Source organism: Chelonoidis abingdonii, chromosome 7, assembly GCF_003597395.2.
Source record: "Chelonoidis abingdonii isolate Lonesome George chromosome 7, CheloAbing_2.0, whole genome shotgun sequence".
In the NCBI taxonomy this organism is placed as follows: Eukaryota; Metazoa; Chordata; order Testudines; family Testudinidae; genus Chelonoidis; species Chelonoidis abingdonii.
The window spans coordinates 63,667,125-63,679,032 of record NC_133775.1 but is presented as its reverse complement, the minus strand read 5'-3'; the positions used below and the strand labels follow the sequence as shown (position 1 = coordinate 63,679,032).

General features: G+C 46.4%; 1 protein-coding gene across 1 annotated transcript in view; it reads left to right on the top strand.

Moving 5' to 3' along the window:
• The first annotated feature begins 629 nt into the window (after positions 1-629).
• LMX1A (LIM homeobox transcription factor 1 alpha) overlaps positions 630-11,908 on the top strand; it is a 126,439-nt gene continuing 115,160 nt past the window's right edge. Inside the window, exon 1 of the mRNA XM_032806177.2 lies at positions 630-691. The gene's annotated coding sequence lies outside the window, so the exon portion shown is untranslated. The remainder of the gene's footprint in view (positions 692-11,908) is intronic.

The window sequence follows — 11,908 nt, the reverse complement described above, 5'->3', positions numbered from 1 at the left end:
GTTTATCTCCATAGTGGATTTCCTGCCGATCATCTTTTGCTATCTTTGGGAGGGCAAATATTTTTGTTATTTTCCTGCAAATTCGTTTAGGAAAAAAACCCGACAAAATATTCTTGAGACTCGAGTCTGACTCAGTTGCGGAGGGGACGCAGCAGACAGCGGGCAGTGTATTTTTCGCGTGTGTCCCTGCGCGGTGTATATTTCTAAGGTGCGTGTATGCAAATCCCACGGGTTTGTGTCAGGGCGGCCTGGGAATTCTTGCTCCGGTGAAATAAATTCATTGGATCATTTCTCTGCCCAGAAAACATCCCCTGCCATTGGACCAATCGTTTCGATTTGCCCCGGCCCCCAGCTCTTCCGAGAAGAGGCAGAACAAGCCCAAGGAGCCTCTGGAAGTGGCTTGTGGCTCATTGGAGACCTGGGGTCGCTGGAGAAGGGAGGCTTGGGGAAGGGGCCTCTGTGCTGCCCACGGTGCCACCCCTCCCCGTGTTTCTTTGGTCGCAGGCAGAGACGTGAGTCCCAGGTCGGTGTGCGAGGGCTGCCAGAGGGTGATCTCGGACCGGTTCCTGCTGCGGCTCAATGACAGCCTGTGGCACGAGCAGTGCGTGCAGTGCGCCTCTTGCAAGGAGCCTCTGGAGACCACCTGCTTCTACCGCGACAAGAAGCTCTACTGCAAGCTCGACTATGAAAAGTAAGTTGAGCGCGATCGCCTCCGCCTCCGGGCGGCAGGGCAGACCAGCCAGCCAGCCCCAGTCCTGTCAGAGCGCGACCTCTGCCCGGAGAAAGGCCTGTGCTGGCGGCCGCAGGTCCGGATCTGCTCCGCGGGGAGAAGCGGTCTGAGAACCCAGCTGCGGGCGCGACGGCCGGTGCGTGGCGACCAGGTGCATCGCTTTGCTTTGTAATGCCCGCGGCTGGAGCGCAGCCCGGCCAAACGCGCACTCCCGCGGCTGCCGACCCAGCCTCTGCCCCGCGCCCGAGACGTGCTAAGGACTGTGCCCAGCAGTTGGCCAGGGCGGCGCGGGGCTATTTTCCTCCCTCGCTTCTCACTCAGAAGCGCCCCTCGTGTCTGGCTGCGGATCTGGCCTCAGGGCACTCCGGGGGCGCAGCCGGACCCCCACCGGGGTTGTGTGGCGCTCACCACCTTGCTAAGGCCAGGGGAACAACTATACGTGTTGCAAGAGCTGAAGTGTCCGAAGGGCCCTGTGCACCCGGGAAAAAAAAGCCAGCGGGATTCGGGTTCCTGAAAGGCCTGAAGTGGCCCCTAGAGCGGGTGCGTTCTTCCCGTGCACACGGTCTGTATTTGCAGCACAGAACTCTGCGCACCCAGTATGTCCGAGCGGGATATCTGCTGGGTTAGTCCAGGGAGGAAGCGCACACCACTTCCCCAAGTCCCTCTATGTAGCTTTACAAATGTAGAGTCCTGGTTTCTTTCACATGAGCTCAAATGCACACAAAGTATTTATCTAAGAAGCCTACCAGCCCCCCATCACGGCAGTGTCTGAGCACCTCCCCCCACTCCCCTGTGTGTTCACCCTTACACCTCATTGCATGGATGGGCCCCTCAAGGATTGAACTCACAACCCTGGGTTTAACAGGCCAGTGCTCAAACCACTGAGCTATCCCTCCCCGCATTGCACAGATGGGGGAACCGAGGCACCCAGAGATTAATGGCAAAATTCTGGTCCCATTGGGCTCAATGGCAAAACTCCCATTCACTTCACTGGGGGGTAGGATTTCATTTTAGGTGACTTAGCCAAGCTCCCACAGGGAACTGAAGAGTCCTAGCCTTGGGACTAGCCCACAGGGCTGGAAAGATGGGGAGAGAGGGCACCTTCTTGTTAAGACAGGGAGCCGGGCCTTGCTCCTGAAGTCTTCACCTAGGCAAGGCTTCTCTTGACTTCAGCAGGAGTTTGACTTGGGTGAGAACCACAGGATGTAGCCGTTAGTAGGTACTGGGGTGGAATGGGAGTCCCTCTTGTTCTATTTCCCATTCACATCCTTCTGCGGCGCTAAAGGCAGGGCTGTGGGGCTGTTTGGAGAGCAAGGATCTTTCTCCCCCAGCATAAGGGATGGACCCAGGAGTGGCCTTGGAACTGCTACTTTCCCACAGACACAGCACCCCACAGGCCCACCCTCTCTTCCAGACTGCATCGCACCAGGGACCTCTGCCAATTGGGCAGAGGAGATGGATGGGGGTTTACAGGAATTCCCTGAATCGGGCTTATACATAATAATTCACCAAAGGGCAGCAAGTAAGTTCTCTGCTGAGAACCAGTAGCTCACTGGTACCATAATCATTGTGTGATGTATCTGCAGATAATAGTTAAGAAGTTTCATATCTACTCTGGAAATTATTCTCTTAAAAGCATTGACACTGAAGGCAGGTCAGCAGGGGTGACATTTCCCTCTCTCTCTCATTCTCTGGGCTGGGCTCCCTGTGACTGCTAGGGAGGGCTTGTGATTCCCTGCACAGCTCCTCCAGGCCTGTGTGCTGCCTTTTACTATGGGTGCTACCTACATGGCAGAGCTGGACACCCAGGATGGCCTGCCTCCAAGCCTGTTTAAAGCCAATGGAAAGAATCCTACTGCTTTAAAGGGGTTGTGGATCAGGCCCTTGGTAAACCAGGAAAAGGGGGCCAGATCCTGCTGCTGCTGAAGTCAGTAGCAGTTTTGCAGGTTTCTCAGTGTTTAGTGCTGGGGCTCATTTTCCCAGGTTCTGCAAGTTGTTTAGTTTGTGTCTTTGCAGGGGTGTGCTGGTGGGAGGCTGGCTGTTCATCCCATGTTAAGCCAGACAGTCCTCTTTTTTCCTATGGTTTTGTCCCCTGTGCCTTATCCCGGATGGGCCACACCAAAGAGCGCACCACTCCACTCCAGGAGGTGTGACCACCGCAGCTCTTCAAAATCTTGTCATCTGGGTGGCAGGCCAGGGTCACATTGGTGAGGGTGGGCCCACGCCCTTCCCAGAAGTGCCATAATGTCCAGTATGCTGGAGATGCATCAGTGGCCACCGAAGTTTGTGGGCCAGTGGGCTTGTTTAACATGGTACTTCCCAGGAGTCAAAAGTTCAGACTTTTATGCATGAGACTACTACACATATTGACAAGCCCCGTGATATTCATTCAGGAACATTGGAAATGTATCTGATTTATTAGAAAACTGAGTATACTGGCAAAGTTCTTCTCTCACCATCTTAATAAGGAGAGTGTATTCTAGGGCAAATCTTATATTTTGCTACAGCGGCTTTTGTATCTTCCCTTTAAGGCCTGTGTAGAGGACATGAGTTTAATTACTGCAGCTACAAGTAAAGCTTGAAGCAGAATTTGTGAGAGTGGAAGCTTGGCATTGTTTTCAAACGCTCAGGAAACAAGGAAAGAACTCTCTGAAGCTGAAATGAAAGGAAGAGGTTCAGCTAAAAACATTAAGAATGGTTGTGGGTTTTTCGGTCTCATGACTTGGTATGTGTGTGTCATGTTAATCCATTGGTAAAAATATAGCTGCAAGTTTTAGTACTTTGTGGGATTAAAAGCAATGTAATGTGTCCTCTTAAAAAAAAAAATCAAAACGAGCCTTCAGAACATACTTCCTTGCTATTATTGTAGTGAACGGAAAATATAATGAAATGTCACAATATAAACACCTGCCTAAGTTGCCGTACGCTTGGCTTTTGAGGTTGTGCCTTATATATGTCTGTTTTCATGGCTTCTGAAAGTTTAGCTAGATAAGGGGCCCAATCCTGCTGCCTTTACTCATATGGATCTATCTTATTGAAATAAGATGTCACAGTGTAGTTACTGAGCCAGATTTGCAACTGGGGCTCATTGCAATAGTTCTGTTGAAATGCACCGAGCAATGCTGATTTCCACCAAGTGGAGGGGATCTGGCTGACTGGGACTCTTGCATAAGTAAGAACTACTTGGGAAAATGGTTCCAACCCAGAGATAGATAGATAGATACTCAGAAATGTAGACAAATGAAAAGCCAATTTCTTGTGAATATACCCACTTGATCTAATTATTAGATGGTTTCATTTTATTACTAGCCTTTTACTAGAAATAAAAAAAAACAAACCCTATGACAGTATAATTATCAATTAAATTAGTTGTTACCTAAGTATTAAGGGCTCAGTCCTGCACCATTGAAGTCAGTGGGAGTTTTGCCATTGAATTTTGTGGGAACAGAATCAGACCTTTAAGGAAGTGAAAAATACAGAAGTTAAGGGAATACAGCAGAATGGGGACAGTATGAGTTACAATGGGTATGCAGATTGTTTTCATACAAGATAACCAGATCACTTTAATTAGTATGACAGCATAGAGAAGAGGGGGGGAGGAACCCCCAAAGATCTCTATACTCTTTCAGTTTCTTTTAGCTGTATTGAGATTCCCACTCTTGTATGTTTTTAATAACTATTTTCCAAACATACTTATCCTCCTCTCATTCTGCTTATAGTTTGGTTTCTTCATGTGCCAGATTTAGTGACAATGCCACATAGAGATGATCACAAACAGGCCCACTGTCTTGATATGTATTGTATTGGCATTATTAGCACTAAATTAACGTGGAGAGAACAGTTAATATTGGAAACATCTAATTATTCTAAAATGATCTATGATTCTGTAACGGTTAGTGCTATTGTAGGTGATTTATAAGTTAGTTCTGTTGGCTCAATTTCCAAAGGTAAGCCCCAAAATATTACATCCAAAATCTCACCCAGGGGTACATAAATAAGAGTTTAGGAATGCAAAATAGTTGTTTATTGGCCTAGACCTTCTTCCATACAAATCAATGGCAAAGCTCTCGTTGACTTCAGTGCCAGCAGCATTGGACCCCATGGTGAAATCTTGGTAGGTTGAAGTCAGTGGTTTGCCATTTAACTCGATGGGGGCAGGATTTCACCTGTGTGTCTAGATGCTGATTTAAAACAAAATTATGCAGATGAGGGATTTGGACAAATTTTATGGTGGCTTTAAAAAACATTTTATCTAACATAAATAGTTACAATTCCCCAGTATTTGGAGCATATCTTTCTACTTGCGATGGGATTAAGATTTCATTCATAAAGCATTTAGAGATGATTATTAGATGTTCTAGTATGTATTTGTGGATGGGTATAAGCACATCAGTAGAAAGTATTACGGCTGGTTCAAATAAGAGCAGGTTGGGGATTTTTCAACAAAATATTTTTCACCGAAAAATGCCAATTTGTGAAGCAGCCTTGGGTTCAGTGAAGCGTCCAACTTGAAAAATGTTTGGTTTAAAATAAAGTTTCCATTGCTTTGAGTCGAGGTGACTTTTCCAGATTGTGACTTTTCGGCCCAATTGAAGATGGGGAAAATTTTTCAAAATGTCCCAAATTTGCACAGGGCAAGAAAACCTTTCCTTCCCAGCCTGAGTTATGAGCAACTGATTTATTGGCTGTATAATAATTGATTAACCATTTCTTAAAATACCTATTAATCATTTATTACCCCTTTATAAAGCTTTCATGAAAGGCACCTTAATATAAAGAGTGAAGGGGAATCCATTAACAACTGCAAATACTGAAGTTGCCTAAATCCAAATACTCACACAAGTATTAATCCTGCCATTCAGTTCACAGCACTAAGCCCTGGGTATCTTGAAAGCAGAATCAGGAGGAATAATGAATGATTGACATTTAATACAGTAGTGCCTACCGACCAACCAAGATAGGGACCCCATTGTGGTAGGGCTGTAAAAACAGTGTGTTAGACAGTTCCTGCCCTGAAGGGGCAGACTGACACAGGCTACGGGGAAAGAGAACAAGCAGAGGGATGATGGGAAACGTTATGTTAGTTCTACGATTTTTATTTGTGGTAGTGTTTAGTTAGGAAGAGTTGAGCTGGGAATGCTCATCTTCCCCAAACTCTCCATGGCAGGGAATTGTGAAGCCATTGGAAGGCTGTGACTGCAGCCCTGAGGCAGTGTGGGGAGGAGGGGGAAGTCTCCCTGGCTCACTTCAAAGCCTTCTGCATTAAGCAGGGCTGATGCAGATACCATTTCCTTGGTGCAGAGAGGCTCCTGTGAAGCCACTTTGCCTGTAATACCCACTGCACTGCCCCTAGGCAGGGCCCCAAGTATTGCTCGCCTCATGGTGCAACCAAACCAACCAGTATTTTTTAGATATTCTCACCCTCTCTTCATTTGGCATAGCATCCTCTTACAAATGCCCCAAATCTCTCAGGAATTTGCAGAATTTATTTTAGTGCCAAAGGAAGATATTTGTGGTGGGTGGGTGTGTATGTGACCCGGGTCACCTCTTTTTCTGTCCATGAACAGACCCTAATTTCCTCCAGTTGACCAGGTCATTAGAACTTATTTGCTCACTGATTTCTCCGAATAATGCCAGGTCTGCAGATGATTTGCAAGCCATTCATTGCAAGCATGTGACATTTGAAACTGGTGTCCTTTGGAGTGGACACAGAGGTCAGCTGGCATTGTTTCTGTTCCTTGAGTGGATGAGGGTGAAAGTTCTGCACAGTGCATACTTGTGATTTCATGGTCAAAATTCACTTTCTGGGTGAAATTTGCCCATGTGCATAGAGCCAGGCCCAGCTAATTAAGGTTCCATTTATAAACAGCAACTCTGAAGCTTTATTTTGTGAACTAACAAGTCTTAAATGGCGCATGGCATTTGTTCTGGCCATCAGGACAGTCCTGATACTTGGGGCTTTTTCTTATATAGGTTCCTATTACCCCCCACCCGCTGTCCCGATTTCTCACACTTGCTCTCTGGTCACCCTGTGTGGAATGGGCCCTGACTTGGAATCCAGGGCCTGCGTCTGTTGAAGTCGAGGGTGTTTTTGCTTTAATGGGAGCAGAATCTGGCCTCAAGTTTTCATTGTTACTTTCATGTGTTTGTGAATCAAGCCTAGACATTTCCCGGCGCAGGTGAAATTGATCATTACAGAGAGAGTTGGGGTCAGACATTTTAGAAGCAGTGCGGAATATTGGTGTCTGTGTAACCGACTGCTGAGCATGTACTACCTGTCTTCCTTGTACCCACACCACAGAAGACAGGAGTCTGTTATAGCCTCCACCCCAGGGGGCTGGCTCTTTAGCTCAACTGTAGCAGCTCAGGTTTCAGGTCTGGATGTCCCTGCTTCAGTCCCCAGTGTGTTATTGGCCAAGATAGCAGCCATGACACTACGATCACCAGCCGTTCACGCCAAATCAAACTGTGCGCAGCTCAGTAAATCTCAAGAGATTTTGGAAAACCTTTCCTTGGAAGAAATGACCTTGTTTAGAAAGGGAAGTAGGTCGAGACAGTGAAGTGTGAATTTCTATACAGCCAACGATTGGCAAAATTATTAAAGGCCTGATCCAAAGTCCATTGATATCAATGAAATATCTTTGGATGAGGCCCTGAATTGGGGAGGGATGCAAGTGGCAGCTGGGATGCATAGGTGCCATCTTTATGAGTTGCTGAAGGATGCTCGACCCCCTGCTTCACCCCAGGCCCCGCCCCCTCTCCATCCCTTCCACCAAGCCTCCACCTCCGCTCTGCCCTGTTCTGCCCCCTCCCCCAAGCACACCCCACCCTCGCTTTTCCTCCCCCGCCCCAGCACCTCTTGGATGCTGCTAAACAGCTGATCCATGGTGGGTGGCAGGTGCTGGGAGGGAGTGGGGGAGCTGACCTGTGGGGCTGCTGGTGGATACTGAGCTCCCACTATTTTCTTTTCCATGGGTGCTCCAGCCCCGGAGCACCCATGGGGTTGGCGCCTACCCTGGGAAGTTTCTCAGTATTAAAAATGAAGATGATAAACATTCTGCATTTCATCATTGCTGTGGAGTTTGGGTTGGTATTTTTATTTATTTTTGGGATACAAACACATTACTTACAGATCAAAACTACATCTGTAGTTGCTCATATAAAACTGCACTAGTGAAGCTAGTCACAGCTGTTTGCTTTGGCTTTTAGTTCTTATTTTTTTTTGGCACCGCTGCTGGTAAAATGAAACAGAGGGGAAAAAAATAACACCCAGAAAAATAAAAACCATACATTGACAAGCATGTTCGTTTCTTGTGGCTCAGGGGCTGAAAATCAGAGCCCTTGAAAGTTTAATATATATCTAGGCCCAGCCCAGAATTAAACAATAACTGAAAACATTTCTTTTTCAGAATCTGCCCTCTCCCCCCAAATTTAATGAGCTGAGACATTGTTTAAGACCCTCCCTTTTTAAATGTAAACAGACTTTACAAGGTAAAAACATGAACATGATTTTATGTGGCAACATTAAAACAGCACACAGTGGTATTTATAGTGTGAGAACATGACTGAGGAGAAAGGATAGGCAACCAAGCAAGTGGGGTCAGATTTTCCATTGACTTTCAGTGGGATTTGTGCTCCTAAATCTCTTAGTGAAATATTTATATTCTCCTTAATGAAAGGAAATGTTTCTTCTGTTCGACTTTGGTGAGGCCTCATCTGGAGTACTGTGTCCAGTTTTGGGCCCCACACTAAAAGAAGGATGTGGAAAAAATGGAAAGAGTCCTGCGGAGGGCAACAAAAATGATTAGGGGGCTGGAGCACATGACTTATGCGGAGAGGCTGAGGGAACTGGGATTGTTTAGTCAGCAGAAGAGAAGAGTAAGGGGGGATTTGATAGCTGTTTTGATCTTGACTGTTCTCAGTGGTACCTGATGACAGAAGAAGGAGTAATGGTCTCAAGTTGCAGTGTGGGAGGTTTAGGTTGGATATTAGGAAAAACTTTTTCACTAGGAGGGTGGTGAAGTACTGGAATGGGTTACCTAGGGAGGTGGTGGAATCTCCTTCCTTAGAGGTTTTTAAGGTCAGGCTTGACAAAGCCCTGGCTGGAATGATTTAGTTGGGAATTGGTCCTGCTTTGAGCAGGGGGTTGGACTAGATGACCTCCTGAGGTCCCTTCCAGCCCTGAGATTCTATGATTCTTATTTAGTCTCTGGCTACCTTAAGTGTTTGTTGTTTCCTCACCTGCAAGGAACAGAAGATCTGGGGAGAAAAAAGCCACCAGCTCCTGATGTTTCTCCATGATATCACTCTCGTTTGCATTTTAATACTAGTGTAAAGCAGAGCTGGGAGTGCCAAGTTGCCTCCTCCAAAGGGACGGCGTGACGTGCATGCTGCTCCGACACACCACGGCTTGTGGAAGGGGACTGTTCTTCCCAAAGCACAATCCCTCCTGCAGCTCCCCATGGGCCACTGCAGGCCGGTGGCTTAATTCAACAAACTGGGCCTTATCCTTCTTGGGCTTCCTTTTCTGCATCTGTGTAATTGGGTTAATAATCCTCCCCCTCTTCGTAGGGGTTCTGTTAAGAATAATGTGCTGGATCCTCTGGTTCAATGATTCACCCCAGCTTGGGAGCTGGCCTAAAGTTTATAAAGCTCTAAGCATTGTTACTGTTGTCATTTTTTCTGGGTACTAAGTAAATGGAAGATACTTCTCCAAAGGAACTCTATTCACAACCTGTTGCAGGGTACATTGTTGGGTTGCCAACTCTCATAGTGTAATCTCAAGTATCCCAATATTACATGTTTTATTTGAAGCGGCAGCTCCTGGAGTCATGTGATTGTGCAAGCATCTCAGCTTTTTTAAATTTCTTTTTTAAAGTAAGTTTATAGCCTCTTGGTTGCAGAGAAAAGCTCAAAACAGTTACACGAGTGGTCCTTAAGGCTCAGAAGCCAGAAGACAAATAAGTACCTCAATATATTTGGCTTAAAAATCCTGGGATTTAAAAAAAACAAATAACTCATGATGTCAAGGGATCTGACTTGTGATTTTTGAACACTTGGGGTTGGCAATACATAGTGAGAGATTTAAGAAGCTCAATCTGTCTAGTTTATCCAAAAGAAGCTTAAGAGGTGACTTGATTGTGGTCTGAAGGTACCTATAGCAGGAGAGATTTCTGGAAGTAGATGGTTCTTTAATTTAGCAGAAAAAGACATAACAAGATCCAGTGTCTGGAAGCTGAAGCTAGACAAATTCAGGCTAAAAATAAGGTGTACTTTTTTAACAGTGAGAGTATTTGACTATGGAACAATCTACCTAAGGGTATGGTGGATACTCCATCACTTGAAGTCTTCAAACCAAGAAGGGCTATCCTTCTAAAACACATACTGTAACTCAAACAGAAGTTATGGGCTTGATGCAGAAATAACTGGGTGAGGTTTCAGACCTGGGTTATACAAGACGTCAGACTAGATGATCACAATGGTCCCTTCTGGCCTTAACGTCTACGATGCTCTGAATAAATTAAATGAGAACCTGAGGCTGCTGTTGCAGTGGATGAGAGGGGAAGTGGTTTAAACCACCCTCACTACTTATCTCATTTGTTACATTACAGAGTAGCAGACTTGCTGTGTATAATCAACAAACCTAATTGCACAATTAGCTGCAAATCACATAACTGCTCCCTCAGCCTACAACCTTTAGGAAAGGGATTCCACTAATACCTTCCAAAAATGTAATTATCAAGCACAGTAACACCAGTATTAAACAATTAGTTCACAGTGGTATTTCTTGTCAGGAACTTTATCTCAGCATCAAGGGAAAGGAGAATTCGGAGCCTTAGCATGAGCTAATGATACACTTCAGGTTTTTCAAGGATGAAATCCTGATGCCATTGAAATCAAGCGCGCTGGGGGCAAGGGGTGCCATTGACGTCAGTGGAACCAGAATTTCACCTTAGCATTTTGTCTGGTGGTTCTGTTGTTCACATTCTGATGTTTAGGGTGGGCACGTGCTGAAAGCCTGGAATGAGTCTGAGATCCAAGTTCGCAGTTTAGAGATTTCTTTATAATGGGCCCAGCTTGATCACTCTGGACCTATTTCAGTCACACAAGTTATGGCTTTGATGCAGAAATTACTCAGGTATGTGCTTTGGTTTGTATGTGGCAGGTCATGTGAAATGATCATAGTGGTCATGGGAATCCATAAGCAGACTAAGTCCTGGGTTTCTACCCTCCAAGATTAGGAGTGTTTTGGTCCAGGATTCTGATTCTAGTCATTATAGATATTCTCCATTGCCCCACAGCTGTGCAGAATGAGTGCACAATGGATTCAGGGATGCAAGTGGTGTTTTCGTAAGGAGGGGGCCCAGAGATCTCCCTCCTCTGTCCTGCATCCGGCCCCTAGTTGTCCCTATGTACTCATCCCTGAGCTCTCCCCCTGTTGCTCCTCCATACCAGGGCTGAGCTCTCCACACTGCCTCTGCACCCAGCCACGTGCTTTCCTCCATGCACCCCAGTTTACACCCCTCCTCTTGTTTTGCCCCATGCTGTCCTCCATGTGACTCAGTCTACACCCACTCTTCTCCTTCTGCCCCACACTGAGCTCTGAGTTCCCAGGCTAGGAATGGCCAGCATCACAGTTCTGACTGCTCCTTATGCCCTTCTCAAACATTGTGTGTCTCTGGGGTGGATGAGCCTGGAATGTTCTCTGCATCTCCTGAGCTCAGGGACTGCAGTTCTGCCAGGTTCTTAGGCAGTGGGAGGTCCAGCACACCCTTTCCCAGTGTAGTGTCAGGCAGAATTTGGCCCTGAATAAGGAAGAATACAAAAGGGAGGCCAGGTAATTCTATACTCTGCTGGTCTGCCTCACCTGCCTTTCTTGTTTGCATTACAGGGCAAATTCAGCTCTCAGAGTGAATCCAGATCCAGATTGTCACCTGTGTAGCTAAGAGCTGAATCTGGTCCTGAGCCTGCTAAGGGAGCATTGATGGATATGGCAGTTGATGTACCAGTTGAGGTACTGGGAATGGTACCTCTAAGTGGTTTAGCTTTGCAGACAGGAATTCTGGGGGAGGGCCATGGCGGAAACCCACGTTCTGTTATGCAGGGGCAACTGGAATTGGGACATGCCAGATCAAGAGGGTCTCTCTCAAGTCTGTTGGGCCTGGCGTGATTGCTGGA